The 11,833-nt window shown below is 40.1% G+C and overlaps 1 pseudogene; it reads right to left on the reverse strand.

The window, feature by feature from the left end:
* Nucleotides 1-343: 343 nt before the first annotated feature.
* On the reverse strand, nucleotides 344-3,166 carry LOC101596031 (annotated as a pseudogene).
* Nucleotides 3,167-11,833: the final 8,667 nt, after the last annotated feature.

Genomic DNA, 11,833 nt, shown 5'->3' on the forward strand with positions numbered 1-11,833 from the left:
TAGTTCTTCCTTCTAAAGTACACTTGCTCCTTGTATCTTCCTGTATCTTGAGCTCTCTTTCCCTCCCTCCTTTTCTTTCTTTTTGCTCCTCTCTCTTTATTAGAAGTTACTAACCATATCATGCCTTCCTGAGCTTCCTTTTTCTCCATTTTTATTTTTAGAATTTGACAAGAATATATTTTATTTTTTCATAAAAGTTCTTAACAAAAATATATTGTTCCATTAGCTTAAAAATACAGTTTTGGAAAGCAAAACTTGAGTTATTATAATCCATTACAGGTTTTACAAAAAGCAGTGAGAGGAACACGTCAAGAGAGTGGATTTCCTTTAAAAACCAAAATGTTCATTTCAATAGCTTGACTCTGTCTTTTACTATCTTAAAGGCAGGATTCTTGCTGATTTTCTTATTGAAGATGGCCAGCAGCTCCTCTTCAGACATGTGCTGGTCCTTTGTCACTGTGTGATACTGAACTACAACCTTTTTTTCCAGCTTTTTGATTGCTATTTTGTCGTCGGGGCCTGTTTGAGAACTGCTTTAATGGTTCCCTTCCAGTTGAATTTACCTTTTGCAGGGACTTCATGGTCTCCGGGCTCTCCATCCTCAGGATGTCTTGGCAACTTGATCTTTTTCTTCTTACAATCTGATTCAAACTGCTGGGAGCTTCTGAGAAGATATTCCACACCTGCTCCAGGATAGATTCATTATGAACCTTCAAGCTGTTCTTCATCCAGTTCTGAAACTTTGCCTTTTTTCTGGGAACGTTGTCAAAACCACCAATTTGCTGTAAAAGTTCTCTTACTTTGGGGCTGACATTGGGTTTCTTTATCAATTCATTAATTTTCTGAATCCAGGCCGGCTGCTGCTCATCTCCTTCATGGGTGTTGCCTTCACAGCTCTTAGCGCTGATCTCCACTGATGCGCTTCACATGCTGCTTCCCAACCCGCGCCGCCAACGGCTTCAGCGGTCCTTGGAAGCCGTGGAGCCGCAGCCCGGCCTCCGCCGCCCGCCGCCCCTCAACTCCCTTCCCCGCAGCCGCGAGCGCCAGTCCTTTTTCTCCATTATTGATACATTTGCTCCTCGTTCAACACGTATGTTCTACCCTACGATCATAAAGCCCACTCCAAAGTTTTAATCCACTGAGATGGCACTTTTTTTCTGAACTTCTCAAAAAATATATCAGTATAAATCTTATACCAGTATAGTCAGTATAATCATGACATTTAATCATCCAAGCTATTATTACATTTATGGGAGTGAAATTAAGCAATATTAATACTTTTCCTTTTTTCCTTCCTTTTTTTTTAAAAATAAAAAGAAGAAGAAGAAGAACTGAGCATCGAATGTGGAGCCTCAACTATGCCAGGCAAGTGCTTAGCAGAAGAGCTAAATCCTGACCCAGTTTTTCTAGGATAAAAGAAACCAAGACTGTTTCAGACAAACTAAGAAAGGTGAACCCTGGTTGTAAATCTTTCTTACCATCCTAGGGAAATTTTAAGGTCATTAAAGTCAGAACCTAAAATTCTTCTATTAGCTGTTGCATTGTCTAAATAGGAGTTTAATAAATATTGACAGGTGGTTTCATTCATATGTAAAAATGTCCAGAACCACCAGATTAGATATTATTTCTATCATGAACATTTGTATGCAGAAATCAAGTCCAAAAAAGCATAGTCTGGGGCTGAGAAGATTGTTCAATTTTAGGAGTGTTTGCCGCCTGCTGGGCATGTTGGCACATGCCTTTAATCCCAGCACCTGGGAGGCCAAGGGTCGCTGTGAGTTCCAGGCCAGCCTGAGAAGACTACATAGTGAATTCCAGGTCAGCCTGAACTACAGCAAAACCCTACCTCAAAGAAAAAAAAAAGAAGAAAGAAAGAAAGAAAGAAAGAAAGGAAGGAAGGAAGGAAGGAAGGAAGGAAGGAAGGAAGGAAGGAAGGAAGGAAGGAAGGAAGGAAGGAAGGAAGGAAGGAAGGAAGGAAGGAAGGAAGGAAGGGAAGAGAGAGAAGAAGGAAAAGAAAAAAAAAGCCTGGCATGGTAGTGCATGCTTTTAATCCCAACATTCAGGAGGCAGAGGTAGGAGGATTGCCATAAATTTGAAGCCACCCTGAGACTACATAATGAATTAGTGAATTCTAGGTCAGCCTGGACTAGAGCAACATACTACCTCAAAACAACAACAACAACAAGATGCTTTCCACTTAAGCATGAGTGCCTCTCAGGCCTGAAACCACCAAGCCACATAAAAAGCTGGGAATGACCACCCATGACTGTAATCTCAGTCAGAATGGATGGATGGCAGAGATGAGAATTGCTAGAGTTTGCTGAAAGACAGAGGAAGAGACCCCACCTCAAGCAAAGAAATACGCAGATAAGCAATAAGGGCAGAACATTCTGTGTTCTCCTCTAGCCTATACATGCATAAGCATGGGACACAGACACCTGTGCACACACGTGTGTACACTATGCATCATGTAGACCATACACATATGTAAAAAAAATAAATCAAATTTAAAAAGTCATAATCCTCCTGGCTGGGTGTGGTGGCGCACGCCCTTAATCCCAGCACTCAGGAGGCAGAGGTAGGAGGATCGCTATGAGGTTGAGGCCACCCTGAGAATACATAGTGAATTCCAGGTCCACCTGGGCAAGAGCGAGACCCTACCTTGAAAAAACAAACAAGCAAACAAAAAAAAAGTCATAATCCTCTAACATAAAAAGAGCAAAACATTGAATGGCCATGTGCTGAACGAATTCATTTTTAAGTATTTTTTTCATTTTACTTTATTTATTTACTTATGTGAGAGATAGAGAGAGAGAATGAGCATGTCAGGGCCTCCAACCAGTGCACACGAACTCCAGATACATGTGCCACTTTGTGCATCTGGCTTATGTGGGTCCTTGGGAATTGAACCTGGGTCCACTGGCTTTGCAGGCAAACTCCTTAACTGCTAAGCCATCCTGCAGCCCTCCTCCCCACCCCCACTGGAACAAATTCTTAAAAATCCACTTGACTCTCAAATCTCAGTTGAAGCTCTAAGAGGTGTGAAAAGCTGCTAAGTGAAATGAGTCACATTTGTTGGGGCTCATGATTTTGGTAGGACTCTCTTGACTGGATTGTATCACTAGGGCACTATGGAGCAGCCACAGCAGCACAAGAATACCTTCATGTTATGCCAGTACACACAAATACATGATGTAGTGATGCTCCACATTGCTACCTTCTGAGTCTTAGACCCATGGATTCATCAGCTGTGGCTGGAATGTGCCTCCCTAGCACACCTGTCACAGTCTAAACAGGAAGTCTGCCCCCTGCTCGTGATGCTCTGTAGTGTTCTTTTATATCACATCCCACTGTTGCTTCTTGCTGGGCACCAATGCTCCCTGCTGGGTACTGACAGTGACTCACCATTGATCTTGGCATACCTTACCAAGCACCTCCACTTCCACAGGGCCCAGCTTCAAGATGGCAAAGCTGTTTCCTGATATGAAGTGCAGATAGAAACTTCTCCTCCCTTTTTATTTTATTTTTTCAAGGTTAGGTCTCATTCTAGCACAGGCTGACCTGGAATTCACTATGAAGTCTCAGGGTGGCCTCAAACTCACGGCGATCCTCCTACCTCTGCCTCCCGAGTGCTGGGATTAAAGGCATGCACAACCATGCCCGGCTTCCTCCCTTTTTTATTAGAGAAAAATGTCTTTCAGCTGTTATATGCTTTCTTTCTTCCTAAAAAGGACCTATTTTTACCTCCTCTGGACTCTCATGGGTTTGCTGCAGATTGGGTCAGAATACAAAACTGGACTCAGGGGCACTGCATCCAAAGTCAAAATGCAATAATGCACTTTTATTTATCATCTATGGGTTTATTATAGAACCAAGCTCTTTATTTCTTTCTTTTTGTTTCTTTTTTTTTTTTTTTTTTTTTTTTTTGAGGTAGGCTCTTGTTCTAGCCTATGCTGACCTGAAGCTCTTTCTTGAGGATGGATTAGTTCTGTGCCAAGTACAATGGCCCAATCAAACACAAGTATTTCATCAGATATAATAAAAATGTGTATTTCAAAATTCAAATTTGATTGTGGTCTATGTTTGTAATTTCAGTTTTGATAAGCCTAATTTTAAGAGGATCCTCTGTCCCTTATAGAAATTTTACTTTGGTAGACATAGCTAAGAGTCAAGTCAGGAGTCCAACTATATTTGGTTATACCAGTGCAAATCTTTGCTCAATGTATTGAGAAATAAGCTGATAGAAAGAGGTACTCAAGAAGTATAAAGAATGATACAGAAAAGTCAACCCAGAAATGAAAAGATGCCCCATGTTGGGAAGAAAATAATTCTTATCCTTATGAGATCATCGTCATTGCCTGTCATGAATCACTATATCAAGCAATAATATAGCTTTGAAAGAAAGGAGCTAGAGATTTCAAGGGTGGGTGAAAGAAGTGAGAAGGAAGAAAGATAAATGGAAGGAGAGACTTATAGCCAAGTGCTCTAAAAAAATGCTACATAAAGAAAATATTACTGGACTTGACAAAGGTTAAGTCAATGGGGATGTTGACACAAACAGATTGGGTAAAGTGATTGTAATGAAAGCCTAAAGGAAATTGTGAGTAGGGGGCCAAGAAGTAAAAAGTTATTACTCACTAGTTTGAGGAATTTTTCCACAAGAAGCAGTAGAGAAATGAGGTGACAATTATAAGTGAGATCTAGAGAAGTGTTTCCTAAACCGGGGAGATAATACAAAATAAGACATTTGCATAATAATGGAAAGTCCTGTAGCAAAGGGGGATATTGTGGAATAAAGGAAAGAGAGAGGAGATTTGTTGTTGTGATGATCTTGACTTATATCTGAAGCTTAAATGACAGGGTTGTCCTTGGATAGCAGCATAGATGTGTGGTACATCCATGGCATCAGGAGGATTTGCACAGTGATGGCACAGGGGTGGATATGAAAGAAGGGTTGTGGAAGCCCTCTTTTGATGGCTTCTGTTTTCTCAGAAAGAAGAAATGAGGTGATCAAGAATGTGGGCAAGGCACTGGGTAAAGTAGTAAAATGGCTATTATGGGGGTAACAAACTACTCTCTGCTTGTGGGTGCTCCATGAAAGGGAATTTGGGGCTGCTTTATTCTACTATATTAGAATGGCATTATGGGTGTGACAAACTTCTCTGCTTGGATTTGAGGCTGCTCCATCTGGTGCTGAAAACCCTAATGTTATAAAAAAAAAATCTAAGAGAATATAAATAAGTCATATGGACACTTCCCTTTTTGGACAATGAAACACCCAGAAACCACAGATTATTACTAGAAAAATTTCAGTGCCAGGGATGGGATACCTTCCAGTGAGTTGTTGGCCAGGGAGGTCACTGATGGCCCGAAAACATTACAGGCCATTGCCGAGACCCTTGGTTTCCCATCAAGAATAGATGGTAAGACCCTATTGCTGAAGATTCCACATACTCAGGCTGCAAGGTCACTGAGAAATCCTGCTGGAGCTGAGCTGAATACCTCCTCCTGACAGAAAGCTGGGAAAAGCCACACTGCATGTAGTTCACAGGGAGAGAGAGAAATCACCAGTGAAGACACTCAACAGTGGACACTGCAAGCCTTATGTTTGGCCAGCCAGGCCAAATGAGCCAATGGGTGCAATTATGGTATGTCTGTTATGGGGAAAACGAACTGCCCTCTAATTGGACTGGAGGCCAGCTCCATGGGAGAGAATACATCTCTGATACTGAAAACCTACAACAGGGGTAGTCTTGAGCCCTAGGGGTGTAATGTCTGCTGGTGTCTGGTTAGATGTATATACCTGCTCACCAAACTGCCCAGTAAGCACTTCTCTTAATGTTCATACCCATATGTTAATGCTACTCTCACTTTTGGATAGAGAAGCTTCTTTTTTCAGATGGCAGTGACCTTGGGATGACTCAGATGCTGAGAAGAAGTGCAGAGGAGTTCTCAGTACTGAAATATCTCTATCACACCTTCCAAGGCTCAGGGTCTAATGCAGAAGAGGTACTGAAAGAATGTAAGAGCCAAAGGAAGGGTAGGACTCCTTACAACGTACTCCTCCAGACACAAAATGGCCTGAATATCCATGACCTCATAATGCCTGACACTACCTACACAAGACCATCATAATAGAAGGAAAAGATGATGAGATCAAAATAAAAGAGACTGATTGAGAGGGGGAAGGGATATGATGAAGAGTAGAGTTTCAAAGAGGAAAGTGGGGGAGGGAGGGGAATTACCATGGGATATTGTTTACAACTATAGAAGTTGTTAATAAAAAAGGAAAAACATAATTTTAAGTGTACAAAAAATAAATAAAATAAAAAATAAAAGGAAAGAAAAAAACCCTAATGTAAAAATAATAAATACAAAAAATTTAAAATTTTGAAAGCCTGTTAGGAACGTCATATGCTCTAGGGGGTGCTACTACTATTGTTTGGCTAAGTGCACATGTTGTGTACAACAAGTTAATCTCTAAATATTAATGTTCATGCCCATAGGTTAGCGTTGCACTCAACTATATTCAGAGAAGCTTTTTTTTTTTTTTTTTGTAGATGGTGATAAGAACTGGGGAAATCCAAAATATCACAGTGTCACAGTGCTAAGAATAAGTGACTGTTGAGTGTTTTGCACTAAAAGCACTAAATGAGACATTTCTTATCATGCCCTCCAAAGTTCAAGGGACATTGTGGAAGAGGGGGGCAGAAAGAATGTTACATGGCTAGAGAGGTGGCTTCACAGTCAAGGCACTTGCTGGCCAGGCCAGAAGACCAAGGTTCAGTTCCCTAGTACCCATGTAAAGCTGGACACACAAGGTGACACATGAGTCTAGAGTTCATTTGCAGTGGCTAGAGCCACTGACACACTCATTCTCTTTCTCTGTCTTTTTCTCTGTCATAATAAACAGGTTAAAAAAAAAAAGAATATAAGAACCAGAGGATGAGGAGGAATGCACCGTATGACCACATAGCTACTGTCAGTCACCTGCACAAGACCTGCATAATATAGGACCCATCAACATATCATTATGGATAATGGAGAAAGGCAAATGAAAGACAAAAAAGACACGAAAGTAGAAGAATAACTAGTTAGAATGAAGAAGGGGTTCAGTGTAAGGGAGATGGGGAGACGAAGCAAGGGAACAAATTAAGATAATTGGAGAGGATTTTGGTCAAAATACATTTATACAAATGTATGAAACTTGCTACTAAAAAAGTTAAAAAAAAAAAAAAAAAGAAAAGAAATGAAGGCAAGGGAGGAGATCATGGAGGTCTGAGCAGAGAAGGAATGGTATGGCCCAATATGCTAGAAGACTGAGCCAGTCTATGGAACTTTGGAAATGTAGCATGATTGACAAGCAGTATTGAGAGAGTTATTTGACAGTAATAATTATGAATTTGAAGAGAGCTCAACAGGCAAGGATCTGTAGTTTTACCCTCACTATGACCACCTGCAAGGCTGAAGACCTAAAGGAGGCAGAGAGTGAAACCTAAATGGTTGAGATTGAATGAAGAGAGATTAATAACCCAAAACTCAGCAGCTTCTCTATAGGTTAACAAAGGGCAACACTTATTCCTGAACTATGCTCTCTCCTCAGTGCACAAGAACAAGGCCTTTGATGGTAATACATGGTAAAATGTAAAATGCTTGAGGTAAAGCATTCAGGTAAACACACACACACACACACACACGCACACACAGTACCTCTGACAGTACTAAAAATGTGGCTTGATCATAATATCCCTTCATAATAAACTTCACTCTACTCAAATTTGCACTCCCTAGTGTTTTGTTGTATCTTTTTGCATTTTGCTGACTTGGATCAAGATGAAAAGTAGTTTGGATCCTGCTGGGGAATTATATATATGTATATATATATATATATATATATATATATATATATATATATATATATTGACAACTTCTATACTTACAGACAACAAACCATGGTATTTCCTTCCCCTCCCCCTCTCTCCCCTTCATAACTCTGCTCTCCATAATATCCCCTCCCTCTCTCCATTAGTCTCTCTGCTAATTTTATGTCATCATCTTTTTCTCCTATTATGAGGGTCTTGTGTAGGTATTGCTAGGCACTGCGAGGTCTTGGATATCAAGGCCAATTTCTGTCCCAACAGTTGTATGTAAGGTGTGGTACCCTTCCTCTGGCTCTTACATTCTTTCTTCTACCTCTTCCTCCATGGACCCTGAGCCTTGGAGGGTGTGAGATGTTTCAGCGCTGGACACTCCTCCGTCCAGTGATCATCACCATCTGAAAAGAGACGCTTCTCTAACCAGAAGTGAAATTAGCATTAATATATTAATATGAACATTAAGTGTAGTGCTTTCAGGGAAATATGTTGAGAGTAATATATACCTTTATTCAGACAAGAGCAGGCTTTATACTCCTAAAGGGGATTTTTTTTTTAAAAATGTCACAATTCAGTGTTCTACTTTTCTGCATTAGAGAATTGCTGTTTCCTCAGTTTTTTTTTTTTTTGGTATTTTATTCTTTCTCAATTTTATTAAATATTTTCCATGATTATAAAAAGTATCCCATGGTAATGCCTTCCCTCCCCTCCCCTTTTCCTCTTTGAAATTCCATTCTCTATCACATCCACTCCCATTCTCAATAAGTCTCTCCTCTATGTGGATGCCATGATCCTTCCCTCCTCTTATGATGGTCTTGTCTAGGTACTGTCAGTCACTATGAGGTCATGGATATCGAGGCCAAATTTTTGTCTAGAGGGATTTTTTTTTGTTTGTTTTTTTGTTTTTTGAAGTAGGGTCTTACTTTTTGCCCAGGCTGACCTAGAATTTACTATGGAGTCTCAGGGTGGCCTCAAACTCACGGCAATCCACCTACCTCTGCCTCCTGGGTGCTGGGATTAAAGGCATGCGCCACCACGCCTAGCTATTTCCTCAGTTTTGATTGTTGTTGATAATAGACATAATATCTGGTCTCTGTGGACTCTGAAATTTCCTGGCATTGCTTAACACTTCAGCCATACTTACCAGACTACAGGGCCATGGCGCAGAGAGGAATGTGAGACACATTTTCTCTGACTTTGAAGGATTTAACATCTTATTGGTAAGGGATAAATACCAAAAATCTCTTTATTGAAATGGCAAACAAGAGAAAAAGTTTTCTAGGATTCTAAAGAGAAAGCCACAGGTTGGTAACTTATAACTGGCTACACAGATGGTTAGAAGCTACAGAGCCGGGAGACAGGTATATGGTATGGACCTAGAGGAGGTACTGGCTCATGGAACTTTTTTTTTTAAAAATTATTTATTTATTTATTTGAGAGCGACAGACACAGAGATAAAGTCAGATAGAGTGGGAGAGAGAGAATGGGCGCGCCAGGGCTTCCAGCCTCTGCAAAAGAACTCCAGATGCGTGTGCCCCCTTGTGCATCTGGCTAACGTGGGACCTGGGGAACCGAGCCTCGAACCGGGGTCCTTAGGCTTCACAGGCAAGCGCTTAACTGCTAAGCCATCTCTCCAGCCCTCATGGAACTTTTAACAGGGCAAGGCAAGTAGGCAGTACCTTCATGCAGTTGAGGCCGGTTAAGTCAAATCATAGAGTTTTAATATCTGACCAAGGAATTTTTGAGACAAATGAAATCCATTTAAGAATTTTAGCAAGGGGGCTGGAAGGATGACTTAGCCACTAAGGCATTTGCCTGCAAAGCCAAAGGACCCATGTTTGATTCCCCAGGACCCATGTTAGCCAGATGCACAAGGTGGCATAAGCATCTGGAGTTTGTTTACAGTGGCTGTAGGCCCTGGTGTGCCCATTCTCTCTTTCTCTCTGTCAAATAAATAAATAAATAAAATATTTTTTTAAAAAAGAATTTTAGCAAGGAATGGTGGTGAGACCTGGGCAGTCCTCACGGGACTTGCACCATTTATTTTAAACATTTACTTCCATTTTTTCACATAGCAATAGGCCTTTTACAAATAAATATGTTTTAATTTTTATTTATGTGTGTATGTATGTAGGTACATATGTATATAGGTAAGTATGTATGTATGGGCACACTAAGGTCTTTTCCACTGCCAACAAGTGGCAGACAAATGTGCCACTTTTTGCATCCAGCTTTGCATAGGTATTTGGTAATTAAACTTGGGTCAGCAGGGTTTGCAAGCAAGTATCTTTAACTGTTGAACCATCTCCCCAGCTCCAAGGCCTTCTTGTGTGTCAATTTTTGTGCATACTTGTAATGATGCTGGGCAAATTAATGGTCAGAGTATATTATCATTTTTTATTTCTAATCTATATTGTCAAATTAGCACCCAAACTATATACTAATTACATGCCAATATTGTTGTATGAAAATATTTTATTTCCAAGAAACAGTCTTAGGTCAGGATTTAATGTATGTTTCTTTGGTAAGAAAGAGATTGATTGGGTTTAACTTTCTCAGATTTTATCTATGTGTCAATTTAGGGTTTGGGGTGTGGCAGGTATCAGGCATGGTAGAATAAGTAGTACATGTCTTTAATCCAGCACTTGGAAAGTAGAGTCAGGAGGAGTAGGAGCTCAAGAGCAAGTTCAACTATGTAGACTTTGGGGGGGAGTGGGAAGGGTTGAAATAATTTTGTCAGCAGTTTGTTTGCAATGAGCAGCATTTATTGTTTTTGTTTTGTAACGGATCTCTTTACATTGGTGTGTGTGTGTGTGTGTGTGTAGTGCTGTATATATATTTTTTCTTTTGCCATTTGCTTTTTAACTTTGTGGAAATCCTTGATGAAAAATAAATTCAAAGATCAGTATTTAATAACATCTAATTGATGGTAGCAAGATAGTATGTTTAAAATGCCCCACCAAAAAATTAGACAAGGGCTAGGAAGATGGCTTCATCAGTAAAGTTCTTGCCTCACAAGCATGAGGCCCTGAGTTAGAGCCTTAGTGCCCAAGTGCCTGTCGTTGCAGTGCTGGAGAGCTGGAGATGGACAGATCCCTGGGGCTTGCTGGCCTGTTAGTCCTGCTAAACTGATAAGCTCCAGGCCAGTGAGAAACCTTGCCTCCAAAGGAGGTGGATTGCATACCTGAGAATGTCAACCTGAGATTATCCTCTGGCCTCTGCATGCCCATGCACATTCACTCACACCAAGACACGTGAAAGAACCCACATGAATATGAACATGTATATAAACATGCATACGTACTATACAATATACTCATGAAAATTAGGTGAGTTTTAATCCTATTTAAATAATTTTGTTTTTTTTTTCTTAAAATATAATCCATCTAAATTTTATTTTAGATTATGTATGGACTGTTCCAGCGTTTTGCTTCCTTGACTAATCAATAGAAAACTTTGAATAAAAATCTAAGTCCTCTTATCTCCAGTTTGTTTTAGGGTCTACCACCAATCCTAATAGTTCTTCTTCCAAATTTCATCTGAATTACAGACCACTTTTATTTATTTATACCACTATGAATATCTTTTATTGGTTCCATTGATGTAGTCCCTAACTTATTTCACTCATGTCTCATCCATAAGTATGTATCCATAAAATTCAATCCTCTCACAAGATACACACACACACACACACACACACACACACACATATATATAATCTCCTTCTCTCTAACTAATATTTTTCTATTTGTTTTTGAGAGGAGGGTTGCTTTCTGAGACAAGGTCTATTTAGGTATCCCTGGCTGGCCTAGAGCTCACTATGTAAACCAAGTGAGTATTAAATTTATAGCATAATCTTCCCTGCCTCTGATCCTTGAGAACTAGGTTTACAGGCATGTAGTTTCATGCCTGGCCACAGATACATCACAGAAATATAACTAAAACCTCTGCCCTTAACT

Source organism: Jaculus jaculus, chromosome 1 (genome assembly GCF_020740685.1).
Source record: "Jaculus jaculus isolate mJacJac1 chromosome 1, mJacJac1.mat.Y.cur, whole genome shotgun sequence".
NCBI lineage: Eukaryota > Metazoa > Chordata > Mammalia > Rodentia > Dipodidae > Jaculus > Jaculus jaculus.